This window comes from Acanthochromis polyacanthus, chromosome 4, assembly GCF_021347895.1.
Source record: "Acanthochromis polyacanthus isolate Apoly-LR-REF ecotype Palm Island chromosome 4, KAUST_Apoly_ChrSc, whole genome shotgun sequence".
NCBI classification, from domain to species: Eukaryota; Metazoa; Chordata; class Actinopteri; family Pomacentridae; genus Acanthochromis; species Acanthochromis polyacanthus.
Window position 1 is genome coordinate 37,370,237 of NC_067116.1, and position 15,350 is coordinate 37,385,586.

The 15,350-nt window shown below is 37.5% G+C and overlaps 1 protein-coding gene across 1 annotated transcript in view; it reads right to left on the reverse strand.

The window, feature by feature from the left end:
• The window catches only part of si:ch211-129c21.1 (uncharacterized protein LOC563087 homolog), a 37,578-nt gene that overhangs the window by 21,354 nt on the left and 874 nt on the right, over nucleotides 1–15,350 (reverse strand). The window contains 5 exon segments of the mRNA XM_051947674.1: nucleotides 4,303–5,291; nucleotides 9,612–9,740; nucleotides 10,093–10,140; nucleotides 10,521–10,880; nucleotides 12,266–12,488. The gene's annotated coding sequence lies outside the window, so the exon portion shown is untranslated.

Sequence of the window (15,350 nt, forward strand, 5' to 3'; positions counted from 1 at the left end):
AGACGACCAACCACTAGGAGCACGACGATATTTATGGGCTGTTTAGGAGCCTCCGCAATATCTACGAAACCCTACACTCTAAAAAGCCATTCAGTAGATCTGTTCCCACCACTTAATTAAATGCATGGTTCTGTTTTATTGGTTTAGGTAATCCCTTTAAGGTAAAAACATTATTTTTATGGGTTGTGTTGACATAAAAGTGTAATTTTAACTCAAATTTCTGCATTAGTTGATTTAAAACTAAAATAAAGTTGAGATAACAATAAAATTGTCTTGATAGCTTCATTTTTTTTGGCATGTTGAGGTCAGTAATAAAGCAGGCAGGTTCCTACAATGTGCTGTTTGACCGTTTAACTGAGAAAGCAAGTTGATTTAAAACTAAATTCAAGCAAAATAATATAATAAAACTGGCTTCATAACGTCATTTTTTCAAGTCCCCTCTTCTACCAACCCAACAATGGAGTCACCTCATTTCTACAATTGGCCAGTTAAAACATTTGTGTTTATAATTGTAGTAACTAAGCATAGAACACTTACAAATTCCCTTTAAGCAACATGGAAACACTAGTTGGAACAACTTCATTTTTATTATCAGTGACTCAATCGAGTTTTTGGTTGAACATAATTTCTGTAGAAGTTCCCACAAATCAAAAAGACTGATGCAAACTGTTGCATCACTGGTTTTTGTTGAGCTCAGACTTTATTTTTTTAGAGTGTACTCTGGATTCTGAGCTGCATGCAGAGTAAAACCCCACAGAGCGTCCTGAACAACAGGCTCAGACACGCATATTGTTGTCATCTCTGTGAGTCATAACACACACAAAAAAACCTGGAGTCAAACAGCTGGAGTGAGACACAACTGCGTAGGCTTCCATTGTGTGTCTCCATTTGTGAGACGGCACTACGTCGCTGTTCGGGCGAGGCCTCCTCCAGCTGTAACCGATTCACCTGAGCGGCTGGCTCGCTGCTCTGCAGGTTTGATGCTGGTTGAGTCACTGCTTAGCTGCCTGAGCGTCTGTTTTGCTGCATCTCTTTGTGAGCTGGCAGGCCGGCTGGTGAGCTGGCTGAGGTACAGTGTTCCATCACGGGGGCCTAAACAGGAAACCGGTTGTGGGAGGGTTTTCACCTTTGACACTCTGTGTGTCACGCTCTCTGTTGTGAAAAATTCACTGGAAAACACACCCCCAGTTCAGCCCTGGGTTATATTTTTGCAAGCTCAGACTTACTCAAAAAACAAAGCCTTTCTTTCATCATAATGACAGTCGGCTTGCCGCCTTTTTGTTTTGATGTAGGAGAGTTTGAATTAGCTGGAAACAAAACCTCCACAACAGTTTTCTGCTCTGCTGTGATACGAATCATGAGGACGATGCCATCAGACGGCTAACAGTCATTAAGCACGACAACATCAAAACGCAACACCTGTTAAATACAATCCTCCCTCTCTGCTCCGACAAACATCATTGATGAGACAAGTCTGCCTGAGTGGAAAACGAACGCTTGAACACACAAACACACACACAGCCAGACAAGTCTCTGCAGGAAAACCTGAACATCGGTGCTCCGCCAGAGTCGTGTGACAAGTTTACTGACAGACGGGAACATCCAAGAAAACAACCATGTGGCGAAACGCTACGATTTGGACTCGCAATCAAAACCGAAGACAAATAATTCATGACTCTGAAAACAACTTTCGCTTTATTCGACTTGTTTGCTGTCAAACTGTTGTTGTTGTTCGCTCACAGGGAATCTTTTCATGTAGAATTTTGTAGGGTTTTTATATTTGATGTGTAAATAAAATATCTGTAAATAACACTACTGTAGGGTGCTAACCTAGTGATTGGATTCGGTTGAGTAAATTTGTATTTTTAAAAAAGTTTTGGAGGGTTTTAATTTAATATGTAAACTACTCTGGTAAATTCACATCTTACATAAGTTGTTTTCTCTACAGGAAAGCACTTTGGCTCCATGGCTGTTGGTTAAAATGTGATCTATGATTTACAGTGACCTGAATAATGAAGGGTGAACAGGAGGGCTGCAACTTTTTACATTAGTTTTCTGATTAATACTGAACTCTCTGTTGTGCCAGTAAACAGTGGAAAGTACTTAAAACTCTACTTAATCAATTAATTGTTGCAGCTCTGATTGATTAATCAAATAGTTTTTAAGTATTAAGTTATTCGCCAACAATTTTGATGATCAGTTCATCGATTTAGTTCATTATGTAGGACGGAAAAGTCCAAATCCTCAGATTCCAGCATCTTAAATCTGAAATATTATAGTTACTTTTCTCTACTATACTATGAAACCGAATCTCTTCAGGTTGTGGACAAAATAGGACATTTTTTTGCAATTTTCTGACATTTCCCAAACCAAACAACTAATCGATCAATCAAGAAAATAATCAACTGATTAATCAACAATGAAGAAAAGCATTTGTTGCAGTCTTACAGTTGTTGCCTTCAAGTCTCTCACTTCATCCAACCAACAACTTAAAGCCTTAAAATAGCCAGTTTATGATGTAAAACAGATACAAGCAGCAAATCTCCTCACTGGAGAAGCTGGAAAATTGGATTATTTGGTATTTTTGTTTAAAAATTACTTAATTAATTGATTATTGGATTAGGGACTTGAACATTCTACAGTTTTTGCTAAAAAAAATGTCAGGAGAATCATGGAGGGCATGTAAATTTAAAAACAATCTGACTCATTTAAAATATTGTAAGTTGAGATCGGGCTAAACCCAAAACTTAGTTTGGTTCCTTTAAACAGAGAAAATCTGCAAATCTCAGTAGAGAAGCTGGAAAATTTGAATATTTGGTGTTTTTGTACAATATATGAGGGTTTGAACAAGCTGACATACAGCATTCTTCCGATTATCAGTATTGTTATAATTATTTAATCAATTTCCACAAAAAAAAAAAATCAATAAATCAAATTATGCTTACTTGGTTCTGGTTTAGTTGCCTCTATCTGTATGCAGAAATCTTTGATCTGGAGCAAAATCCCGCCTACAGCACAATCTGACTGGATGCACAACAAGAGTAAAAATCTATCAACAGCAAAGGAAGGTTCTGAAGCTTTTCTTTTAACTTTTAACTAACCAATGAAGGAGTTTGTATCATTCTAAAGTTTGACACTCCGATCTTAATTTTTACGGCACATCCTGTATATTGGGTCCAAATATCATCCATTTACTTTTCAGTAACTGCCTCAGCTGATGCCTAATCAGAAGCATAAAAAAAACAAATCAACAGCTGTTTATTAAATGGCTCTTTTCGCACCAGAATAACAAACCTTGGCCTCATGAGATCAGACTATAAATAACCGCATCATAAAAACATGCTTTCAGTCTATTATGTGACGACCATAAACCACACAGATCTCTGAGAGACACTTTACTGTCCGATCATGACTTACTAGAAGGTCATTTATGATCCTGCAGCATCAAACAAACCCTCAAAGTGCAGATGCATCCTGTGTGTGTGTGTGTGTGTGTGTGCACATTTAGTGGAGAAAATCTGCCATCATGTGCAGCTCAGAGCTCAGAGTGCAATTATCTGTGGTGTTGCTGTGTGCATGACCCCAGTGAGCTGCAGTATGACAGCTAAAAGTGGGCAATCCCCTGAGTAAGTGCACTGACAGCACTCAAGTGTATCAGTATCACGTGTAAAGATTCTCACCATCCAAAAAAGCTGCGACACAAGTGCCCGAAAATATCACTTTCACCTCCAAAACAGCTGCTTGAATGAGCCCTAATGTGCAGAAAACTGCAAATCCTACACTTTTAGAAGAGAGCATGCAGTCATCTCTAAAGAAAACAAGCTGTTTATTTCTTGTTAAAAGAAGATTTATGCATGCCAAGGTGTGCAAATGTTAAGATTGGATCAAAATCTTCGTGCGTAATCTTGGTTACGCCTTTCTGTGGTTCCACATTGTCTTCTCTGCAAGATCCAACCACAAACACACATTCAGTAGAGTGACCCTTGTCCTCACTGCTGCGCTGAACCCTCCAACTTTATGTGTTTCTCCCACTGGAGAAACACTATCCCTGTCGGTGCATGCGCCTGTGCGTACATCCCAACCAGCGCTTAGTCTCGGTTTCTATTATTAGATTAGGATATCCTATAATCTTTAGATAAGTCAGAGAATCTACAGCGCGCTGCCTCTGCACCGCTAGGTCCCACAGGTTGCCACAATCCCACACCGACCTCAGTGGGAACAAAACAACCCGCCTCTGGGGCCAAAAACCCGGCGCGTAAAAGACAAACAAGTCACCCAGCTCCTGTGGAGCATCGGACTCACCGGGATCTGTCGCTGATCGAACCGTTCCGCCGCTCGTCTCGTCTCGGATCCGGCTGTGCGCTTTCCTCCGCTCCACCTGTAACGTCCAGTCCTCATCTAATTCCTGCAGCCAGAGAGCGACTTACCCGGCAGCTCTCAGCGGTAGGCAGAGCCCGGTCATGTGACTCCGTGACTTCGTACCTTTCTTTAAAAGACACTCGCTCACCTTGCAACCAATCACATGGGACGAGAAAACAACATCCCAGGTTCCACTTGTTTGGATTTTTTTCTCCGTTTTAATGTGATTTTGACGCGCCCTTAAAGTGCCAAATTAAACCCAATTAGGACACCATCACATCTCATATGTTAAAATTCAAATTAATGTAAACTGTAGGCTACAGCAAAAACAGCATTTTCACTCTCTTGAGATTTAATATGAATTTTAACAATAAGCAAATACTTGACAAAAAATATCTACTTCAGCTATGCCAATGTTTTTTAAAAAAAATCAGTTTTAAATTCTTTTCTTGCTTATTTACATGCAAAACCTATTGGAAACATATTCAAACATTATAAGGTCTTAAAATACATAAAAGGGAAACAAATTTTTCAAAAAGGGAACTGGTTTGGATTCACAGCATCCACCGTCTGCCATCTAGTGGCTCATAATAAAACAGTGTTTGACTGGAAATACCTGAGATATATGACAAAAAATACAAATATACAAAAGCCAAATGTGTCCAGAAAGTTAAAATTGAATTTAACTTAGAGAGATAATGAAACACACAGTTCTTGCAGTAAATACTATCTCAGATTTTGGCTACACTTTGGTTATTTGGTTTGTGACGTTCTTCATTGTCTGGGTCTCCGTTTGCCTTCACCGTATCTCTGGCCAGGACTGGGGGTTCGCAGGTTCTGGGACGAGGAGACGGTCTTCAGGTGGTTCATCTCCGGCCGAGGAGAAGAGCCTTTAATTTTAGAGTGAGTGTTTGCATAGATGGGATCCGCTTCTGCAATAAAAATAAAAAATAAATAGAAAAAAACAATGTGAATTCCAGCTGTTTGGAGTTCATTTACTAACTTCTAAGTTCTGGGACAAACTGGTGATTTTGCTGTTTGATTTAGTCTTGAGTGCAACTTTTTAAAGATGCTGAACAAGTTAAACAGAATTAAAAAGAAAACCAGTGATAATAAAATACTCAATATGACATCAGTTAAATAACCTGCCATTTTTCTAGTTATTATTTTGTATTCTATTGTCTCCATTTAAACAGAGCCAGTTTAACTACAGCTACTCTCTGTGATGCACACGTCAGAATGAATTGTCTGCTTTCATTACATTTGGAATTTTAAACCATTCAAATCATTGCAAATGTCCCTCATCGACTTATTTATATATATATATTTTTTTAAAAAGATAAAGCAGAAATTTCTTGGTTACATTATGTCTAGTTGAACTACAATGAATAATAAAAAGCATTTCGTATGTAATTATTGCACCACTTTAAGTCATTATATTTCCACATGTTCATCAGTTATGCTACTGTTGTTTTTGTAGTGTTCTCAATTCACAAAATGAGCTTTATCACTGTTTTTATGACTGTTTCTTACACTTGTACGTACCATTTTTCTATTGTATTTTGATATCTCGTATCTGCTTATTTCTTAATGTAGTTGAAAAAAATGAGAAATTAAATCTATTCTGTTTAAAGAAAAAAGTTCAAATCCTCCAATTCCAGCTTCCTAAATTTATATAGAATACAAATAGAGGATATTTCATAGAATTTACGAAGAATATTTCCTTGTTTCTTTCCTGTTTTGTGTCAATAAATTGAATACCCTTGGTTTCAGGGGTCATCTTGGGATTTTGGACGCATGATTTTCTGCTATATTTTAGACTGAACAACTAACTGATTAATGGAGAAATTCTTAGAGAGATTAATAAACAAGAAAAAAAAAAGCATTGTTAGTTGCAGCCCTAAAGCATAGTCAATGCAGCTGCAGTCAAACCTCTATATGAACACAACAAAAATGAACCACGGAGACGCATCCTAACGCTTCACAGTGTAGAAACGTCACAGATTCTTTAAAAATAACTCAGTAAATGTTGTCAGACTGAAGAGATTTTGTATTTCAAAGTCCATGAGGAATTGCACATGAAATAATTTCTGGTGTTCTGATAACCCCCCAGAAATACATAACTTAGTTTATTAAAATTTCGGCCATAAAATTCTTCTTTATAGCTCGGTGACGAATCTTTCTGAGGCTCATTTTTTCACTGTTTTCACATTCTCAGAGAATGAAGCAGAAATAAAGTCCGCACTAAATCATTTGACTTGTGATCCAAAAGTGAATAAATTCATCAAAAAGTGCATGAAACCCACCACAGTTAAAGTTCACTTGTAGTGAAGATGATCAAATGGCACAGAAACACCAAGTCAATACTGAAATCCACTCAAGTTTCTGTACTTTAGATTCTACTTTCACATTAAAAAAAGATGTAAAACAACAGTCACAAATTAAAGTCTTGTCACTGTGCCTGTTCTTTCCATTATGTCCCCTATTGTTGTGTAAAATACACAATAACCCTCATTACAGCGGGTTTTGTTCACCAGAAACCAACCTGTCCTCTTATAAATGTTACATAAACACTGTAAAACAGGCTTATGACAGTCACATTCAATCCATTTGTAGCACAAAGTCTTTGTCCTACTTCTGTCTGTGCTCTGTCCTCTGTGGTCGAACCGCCACATGCAGACCTACGTAGTTATACTTACTTAGTCGTCTTCCTGCTTTAGCTGCATGTTGCCCCTCTGTGAGCAACTGCACAAAGCTCTACTGTGTCTTTACTGACACTAAGCCACCTTTGTAGTTTAAAATATGCTTTAGATATGACGTGTAATGAAATCAGAACAAAAAGTGATTACAAAAAGTTGCAGATTGACAACTAAGAGTCTGTAAGAAAAGCCAAAGATGTGGGACTTTTTTGTAAAATTGTCAAAATAGTGATTTTGGAAGGAATGAAAAACAATGTCAATGTTAGGTGTCGTTATTTTACACAGTTCTAGAGTTGGAAATATAAAACACACTGGCAAATATCACATATTAGTGTCACTAGGCTGCAGCCAGATATCAGTGGTCGTTGTATTTCATGTCTGGGATCTCGTCTAGAAATTAAAATCTTCATTTAAATTGCTCAGGATGCAATAGGAAATGTAGATGTGGCTATCAAAAACATGTATGTGGTTATGCATCTGATGAAGGATTATGTGCAGATATGCTTGTGTGTAAACAAGGTAATAGCAGTAGTTTGTTTTCTTTACCGTAGAACTCTGATGAACAATGGACTGAAGAGCTTCCCACGTGTGACTGTATATAGTTAAATATGATACATTGTTAAAAAATATAAAAATACTTTGGATGGGCAACATTTGGATAACTGAATAATGGAATGTCTCGGAAAAAGTGTTTTGTGACTTTGACAGAAGTTCAGCTGTAACTGTGAGACAATATGTAAGAATGTATTTGCCAAAATAAAAAAAATAAAAAAATTGCTCAGGAGACAGCTGTTTCATCTGACGCTGACATTTTAGTTTGTCGCACGCTGTGCTGTTAAACCACACAAACCATCTTTTTACTCAGTTTGCATCCATCAGCCACGACTTGGGCAGAAATTTGAGAGAAAAGCACCTGTCACCTCATTTCTTCTTTCAGATGTAAATCTTTAGAATGAAATTAATCACACATAGACGGGTGTAGCTTTGAACTGAATGTGAAAAAAACAACAGTGGTGTACTGTGACTTTAAGAAACTGTAGAAACTGAAAAAACAACAAATATGTGTAAGTGAATTCATTTTTTAGCACACTGAAATACAGCTAAACAGTGCAATTTTAAAGAAGAAATTACTACAGATTTTTAATGTGGACATTACCTACGGTTACAGCCTATTTTTTTTTCTTCTTTCTTCTTCTTTTTTTTTACGATAAATGTTTAAATGAATACTGTGATTTTACGACTTATTATCTGAGAAATTATTCATTAAATTATGTTTCATTTCCTGGTCATTAATAATCATACTATTTCTTTTGAATAATTGCAAATGTTTGTAAAATAATTATATTTTTTGCTGATTTGACACAGTAAAAATTGTGTGTTTCTATGATGAAATATGGGAAAATAAATGACCATTTCTAAAAACAATCGTAGCCTATGTTCACTAATGTTAATGTTTAAATTAATTCTGGGATTTTACTAGTTAAATGTTTGCAATTTAACAAAATAGGGAAAATGTAAAATACTAGTAAAACAATTATCTGTATGTTTTTATCCTTAATATAAATATGTTTTCTTTGAAATAATGGAAAAAAATCTGTCAAATAAAGATTTTTTTGCTTATGAAATACATTTTTAATACATTTTAATGTTAATGGGTGAATTAGTTCAGTGATTTTAATTATTTTCTACGATTTAACAAAAAAAGGTAAACATGTAAGTAACAGGCAATTAATTGTCATTTTAAAACCCTATATATATATATATATATATATATATATATATATTCTTTAAAATAATGGCAAATATTTGTGAAATAATTCTATTTTTGCTGATTTAATATAGCAAATAGTGTAATTTTGCAGTGAAACACCGTAAGATGTTTGTGATGTTGTTTCCAGTTTTGGCTTGTTTTTTATTTGTTTGTAAATTAATACTTTCATTTCACTAATTATTAACTGCAATATAACAAAATGGGTGGAATATGTAAAATAACAGTCAGTTATTTTAAAATTACAGGTAAAAAGGGACATTTTTGACACTGTAGTTCGCTTTGTAGGTGTAGGTGGCTTTCGGTCCTGTGGTTTCTGCTTCTTAGTGATGCAGAGCTTACCTACGATGATCAGTCGAGACTGTTTACTGCACTGTTATCAGATTTAGATTAACATCTGAATCCTTGCACTGAGCTGCACAGTGTGTAGTGGTTTGCACTTTCGTCTTGCAGCAACAAGAACCCCGGTTCAAATCCCGGCCTGGGCCTGGGATCTTTCTGCATGGAGTTTGCATGTTCTCCCTGTGCATGCGTGGGTTTTCTCCGGGCACTCCGGCTTCCTCCCACAGTCCAAATATATGCTGGGGTAAATTGGTTACTCTAAATTGCCCGTAGGTGTGACTGTTTGTCTATATATGTAGCCCTGTGACAGACTGGTGACCTGTCCAGGGTGTCCCCTGCCTTCACCCAAGTCAGCTGGGATAGGCTCCAGCACCCCCGCGACCCTATTGAGGATAAAGCTGTGTATAATGGATGGATGGATCCTTAAACTGACAAAAATGTACCTCTGTTTCTGTTGGCGCATCTTCTCAGCAGGATGCAAACGACTATCAGGACGAGCAGGACGAAGGCAGAAACTCCCACCAGGACCCACATCCACCATTCGAACTGCACCGTGGAGTCAAAGGAAGTCACTGTAAGAGCAAAACTCCGTCTTGAAATGTGCACACGGTTTATTAAAAAGTGCAAGAAAGCCAGCGTGGGCACACGGTGACCCTCAGTAAGACAGATTCACTTGAGAAAAAGATGTCCTGACAGTGACCTACATGCTGGCTAAAATTGAAGAAAGTGTTGTTTTGTGGTGCAAAGTGTTGCAGTTCACACCTTGCAGGATAAACATAAACACTCTGAAAATAGCTCTGTCGCATCCTCTCACCTCTGCGCATGGACAAATGACATGAACGCAAAGACATCTATCGGAAAATCTACTCAGCTCAGACTCTGCTGGGTCTGAAAAATGCATCCCACACATTAAAGCGCACACACCTGGTTCATTCATCACAAGTGGCGTTGTGTTTTCCACTACGCTCTTCACTGTCATGGAGGAAGCAAACATGTTGAGAGAAGCATTCGGTTAGTCATTGCAAGCCAGAATATTAAAAGTATTTACAAATCCAGTCATGCTTCAGAATGGCAAGTTAAAGGCACAGCTTTAGCTTTGCACGTCTAAGCAGCTTCTAAACATGTAATAAATGGTTTATAACACTGTAATGTAGTCATAAACAGATAAACAGATGCTGCTGTATGAAAAATAAAGCATGGCAACATAGTGAAACACAGTGTAGAAATATGTCAAATATGCTGCATTAATAAAAAAACTGAAAGTGTTATAAACCCTTTATATACTGTGCATGAATGCTCAATAGGGAGACTTAGAGTGAAATGTTGTTCTATCAGCTACAAGCAATACTTACTAATAACTACTTCTTTGCTTTTGCTCCCATTGTTTGATGGTAGAGGAATGTCTACAGTGACGTTGCAATAGTACAATCCGCTGTCCGTTTTATTAACATGCATTATACTGTACGTCTTTTCGCTGTCTTTACAGTCATCCAGAAAGGTGCTTGCAGATTTGTTAATCATCTTCTTAAAGATTTGGGTAGAGTTCCTGCTCTTTCCAGTGGGTTGAAAATACCAGGTTATCCAAGATCTGCTTTTTGTGTCCAGACAGCAGTGCAGAATCAGAGTGGAACCGGCTGGAACTTCAACTCTCTCCTCTTTATTGTTCAGAAATACAGAAGTCTGAGATGATATTGCCATGGCTGCCGTTGCCACTGTAGGTAGAGAAACAAAAATAAAAAAGAGAAGTGAGCTTTCCTGTGTGGACTCTCAGTGATCCACGTCTTAGTTTGGTGATAACTATTTGTCAGTAGAGAAAGCCGTATATTTTTTTGTCGTACATTTAATTTTGCACTGTACTTTTTATATTCTCATTGCCTTTTCTGCACCATAAATATGCTTTCTTTAATTATTTTTTCTCTCCATATACATTCAAATTCATTAACAGATGATTTGTATTCAGCTGCTTGTGTTCATACGGTACATACAGATTATATCATCCATGCTATTTACACCCTCTGTCAAAAGTTTTGAGACACTTTCTCATTCAAATAAATTAGAACCCGTCTCAAAACTTTTGACATGGGGTGTATACTGAACTTTTTATATTTAACATTGCCTTTTTGGCACCATAAATATTTGAATACTGTTTTTCTCTACACGACCTTTTTTTGCACCTGCTCTTGTGTGTTCGTATTCTTTACCTCAGTTTATAGTTAGAGACACAGTGAAGTCAGACGTTAATCACACTGATAGCTTGGTTTTAGCTGCTTATGTTCATATAGTTTTTATCATCCATACTATTTATACTGCACTTTTTATATTTAGCATTGCCTTTTCTTGACCATAAATATATATTTTTAAATACTGATCTTCCGTACATAACCGTTTTTGTGCGTCCTTATTCATTACCTCAATTTTATTGAGAAAAACGGTGATCTAAGAATTTTATTGCGCTCATAACTTGCAGTTTATATTATCCGTAGTAATTATACTGCACTTTATATGTTCAGCATTGCCTTTTCTACACCATAAATATGCTTTTAAATATAGTTTTTCTGTCGGTAACATTTTTTTTTTTGCAGCTGTTCTGGTGTGTTCTTATCCGTTACCTCAATTTGTAGAAACACAATGAACTTTCATTGAACTGACAACGTGTATTTAGCTGCTTATGTTCATACTGTTCTTACAGTTTGTACTATCCATGCTGTTTATACTATTTATTCAGTTTATACACTATTTATCCCTACCTTAGATGATATATTTATAAATATATCCACATCTGCATATTCATGTATTTGTGTTCATTCATTATAGTAAATACTGCACTATACGGCTGCATTTGCACTTCTAGTTAGACACTAAGCTGCACTTTGTCGTCTGTGCAATGACATTAAAGTTGAATCTAATTGAATGAAAAGTGGTGATGAAGCCTTTAAATCCTTTAGGAGGTGAAACATCTTCATAAACCAACCACAGAAGTTAAGTTGTCATCTACTGAAGCTCTGAAGCTGAACTTTTGAAGCAACACAAGCAGACAGATGTGCTTTACTCCTCAGTGGAATGGTGAAATTTCAGGTATCAAAGTTGGAGGTCTCACCTGTGAGCACCGCCAGAGTCGCCTGCCTCAGCCACATTTTCATCTTCTCATGTGCTTGGTGGTCGTCTTCTCAGCCTCATCCTGTTCTCTGCTGCCTGATCGCCTGCACCGCCGACTGAGACGGACGAGAAAAGGCAGCGTGTGGGTGGCTGCTGTGGGGAGGAGGAGGGGTTTTCTGGTGCTGCGCTGTGAGAATCAGGTGCTCTTCACTGAGGGGGGCTGCCTGTGTGGCGGAGGCAAAAACAACAGCTGAAGGTGGAAAATCATGTAGGCTCTTAAAAAGAAGAAGAGAGACATTCCTCTTCTTTCATACACCCTCAGAAAGCAGCAGTCACTGGCTAAAAATGAACATCCTGCATGCTGCTTCTGAAGGCTGGCGATAGACTGCCTCAGCGAGACATTTGCTGACTTGCTGAATGCCACCAAATAGCAAACAGGACATGATTCGAAGGGTTTGTGAAACCCTGTGTGGGTTTTGGTGCGAAGGGTGCTAAAACACACTTCGCTTTATCCTCATCTCGTCTTACTAGAGGAGGAACACTTGGCTTCCTGTGACAAGACACAACTAAGTGCAAAGGGTTGATGAACTTTCTGATTCAGTCTTCAACCACAATCTTTAAGAAAACTGTATGAGATTCAGCAGAGATGCTGAAATTATGACTTTCTTGCAGTGTAGCTTCAACCAAGAGGCTTCAGATAAAGAAAAGCTGCGAAAACGCAACAACTTCTGTGATGTTTTACAGAAAGATGTTGAAAATCTGACACGCACGCTGCACTGATTTACTCTGATAGCTTTTATAAGTTTGCCTCTAATTCGCTTTATATCAAAAAACACAGCAAGATAACAGGTGTCTCTGTGTTGTCTGGTTATGACAGTGAACAGAGAAGAAAAAAAAAGGTCACCAGAAGACACGTCTGAAAGTTGCAGGGGGGATGCACAACTTCTGCAACCTCAGCCTTATGATCTCCTTTTTTTGCAGACTGAAAGTAGGTCCTGTCAGTAATACAGAGATCTAATCTTTGAAGCATTTGTTTTGTAGCACAGCAATTTAAATGGGAAAGGATGTGTGCGTTTTCACTGAAACCGTTTTCTCTGTTTTACTGAGTTAAAAGCAGGTCTGCAGATATGGTGTCTTAGTGAGCGTTCTGATGTTTTTATGTGTAACTATTGTGGAAAAAACTGCATCTTAAAGGCAAAGTTAGATTTTTATTTACCTTATAGAGGAACCAGAGCTGAAATATTCACCATCCTTGTTTTCTTCAATTTTTTCTTCATTTTTATGCCTGATACAACTAAAGGTACATTTGTTTGGACACATGGTAACAAAAATAGCTCATAAGAGTTTAATTTAAGAGCTAATATCGACCCATTTTCCATGGTTTTCTTGACAATAACCAAAATCACTTAAGTTCTTCCATCAATAGCTGTGGCATTGTTCTGCTAAAAACAGCTTTTAGGATTCCATGTTTTCTTTTCTGTCTATTTTAGTCACATGATACACACAGGAGTTAATACTTCAGTGTATAACCACTGTTTCTGATGACTGCAGCCATGTGTCTCCACCAGCTTCTGACATTGTTCTGCTGTCACAGCAGCCCATTCCTGTTGCTCAAATTCAAACAAATTTGCTTTGTTTTGGGGCTTGGGGTTCTCCATTTTGCATTTGATGATTTTCCAAAGGTTTTCAGTTGGATTTAGATCAGGTGATTGAGCAGGTCGAGGCATGGTTCCAGTGCTCTGGTTCTCCATCCAGGCTTTGACTGACCTTACTGTGTGGCAAGAGGCATTGTCTTGTTGGAAAATCCAGTCATTCAAGGCTGCAAACCCCCCCCCCCCCCCCCCCCCCCCTTTCCTGAAGCGAACAGCTAGCAGTTTGGTAGAACCATGTTGGGCTTGTTTTTTCTTGGTGTAAGGAACGGCTGTCTTGGAGATCGTCAGTTTTTTTGCTGCTTGTCGCTCACTCATGCCAATTTCCAACAGTGCCAAGATGGCTGCCTCTGAGGCTTCAAAAAATTCTTTTGTTTTAGGTATTATGTGAGAGCTGACATCTTCTGAGTTGTGCTACGGCTTGAATGTCAGCAGGAAATCACTCTAAGCCTTTGCCTGTGCAGTGCTGCTTATGACATGAAATGGCCTCTTTTATACTCTGGGGATACAATTAAGCTTAAGCATGTCAAACAGGACATAAAATATGATGTACTCAGCTGCATTTTTTTGTTGTAATTGTTGTATTCTTCAGGAAATATACCTTTAGTGTTACCAGGCAATGAAATGAACAAGACATTGAAGAAAACAAGGGTGGTCTAACAATTTTTTTTCAGGACTGTAGATTCTTGTAAGTGACCTTTGACCAAAAATATAAATAAAACTGCAGCCTGCTTAAGTTTCAAAGGTTAATTTGCGTTTCCTTGCATCTCTACAACACAATCAGGTTGTCGAGACTCTTAGCTCTTGTGGCAGATTCATTCTATTTTATCCCTGTTGTGAAATTTGGTTTGCCACAATCACAAAACTTTTCACCACAACAACCTAATTAGCAACAGACATGCATTAATAGAAAGCATCTGAGAGCATTTACTCAGTTACTGCACGTAAGAGGAGCTTTGAGGCATTCCTACTTTAGTGTTTTCCTTTTCTGCTGCTGTATCCTTCGACAATATTGCATTTCTTTTTTTTTTTGGTATATTACATTTCAACAGGAAACGCGCTTTTTTTAGATGCAGATTTGAAACAGTAGATAATGTATTAAACTTTTAAAATACAACACATAGTTAAACATTAAACCAGTGGGTTCCACCTTTTTATGGTTCTTACAAAATGCAGAAAGCACTTATTGGTAAATGTATTAGCTGTTTAAAAGCGTCATTGCTTGATGAATAAATGATAATATATGTCTGTTTTAAAAAGAGTCAAAAAGATTATAGCATCGCTCTCTGAAATGTGAGTAAATGAAAGTAAATGAACCTTAAAAGGTGCACAAACATTAAATAAATATCAAATCAAATTAAATCATAGTCCCTTTTTACTGTAAAGTAAAGCTGTGGCACTCCATATTTAACTAACAAATTTACATATTATGTGCAA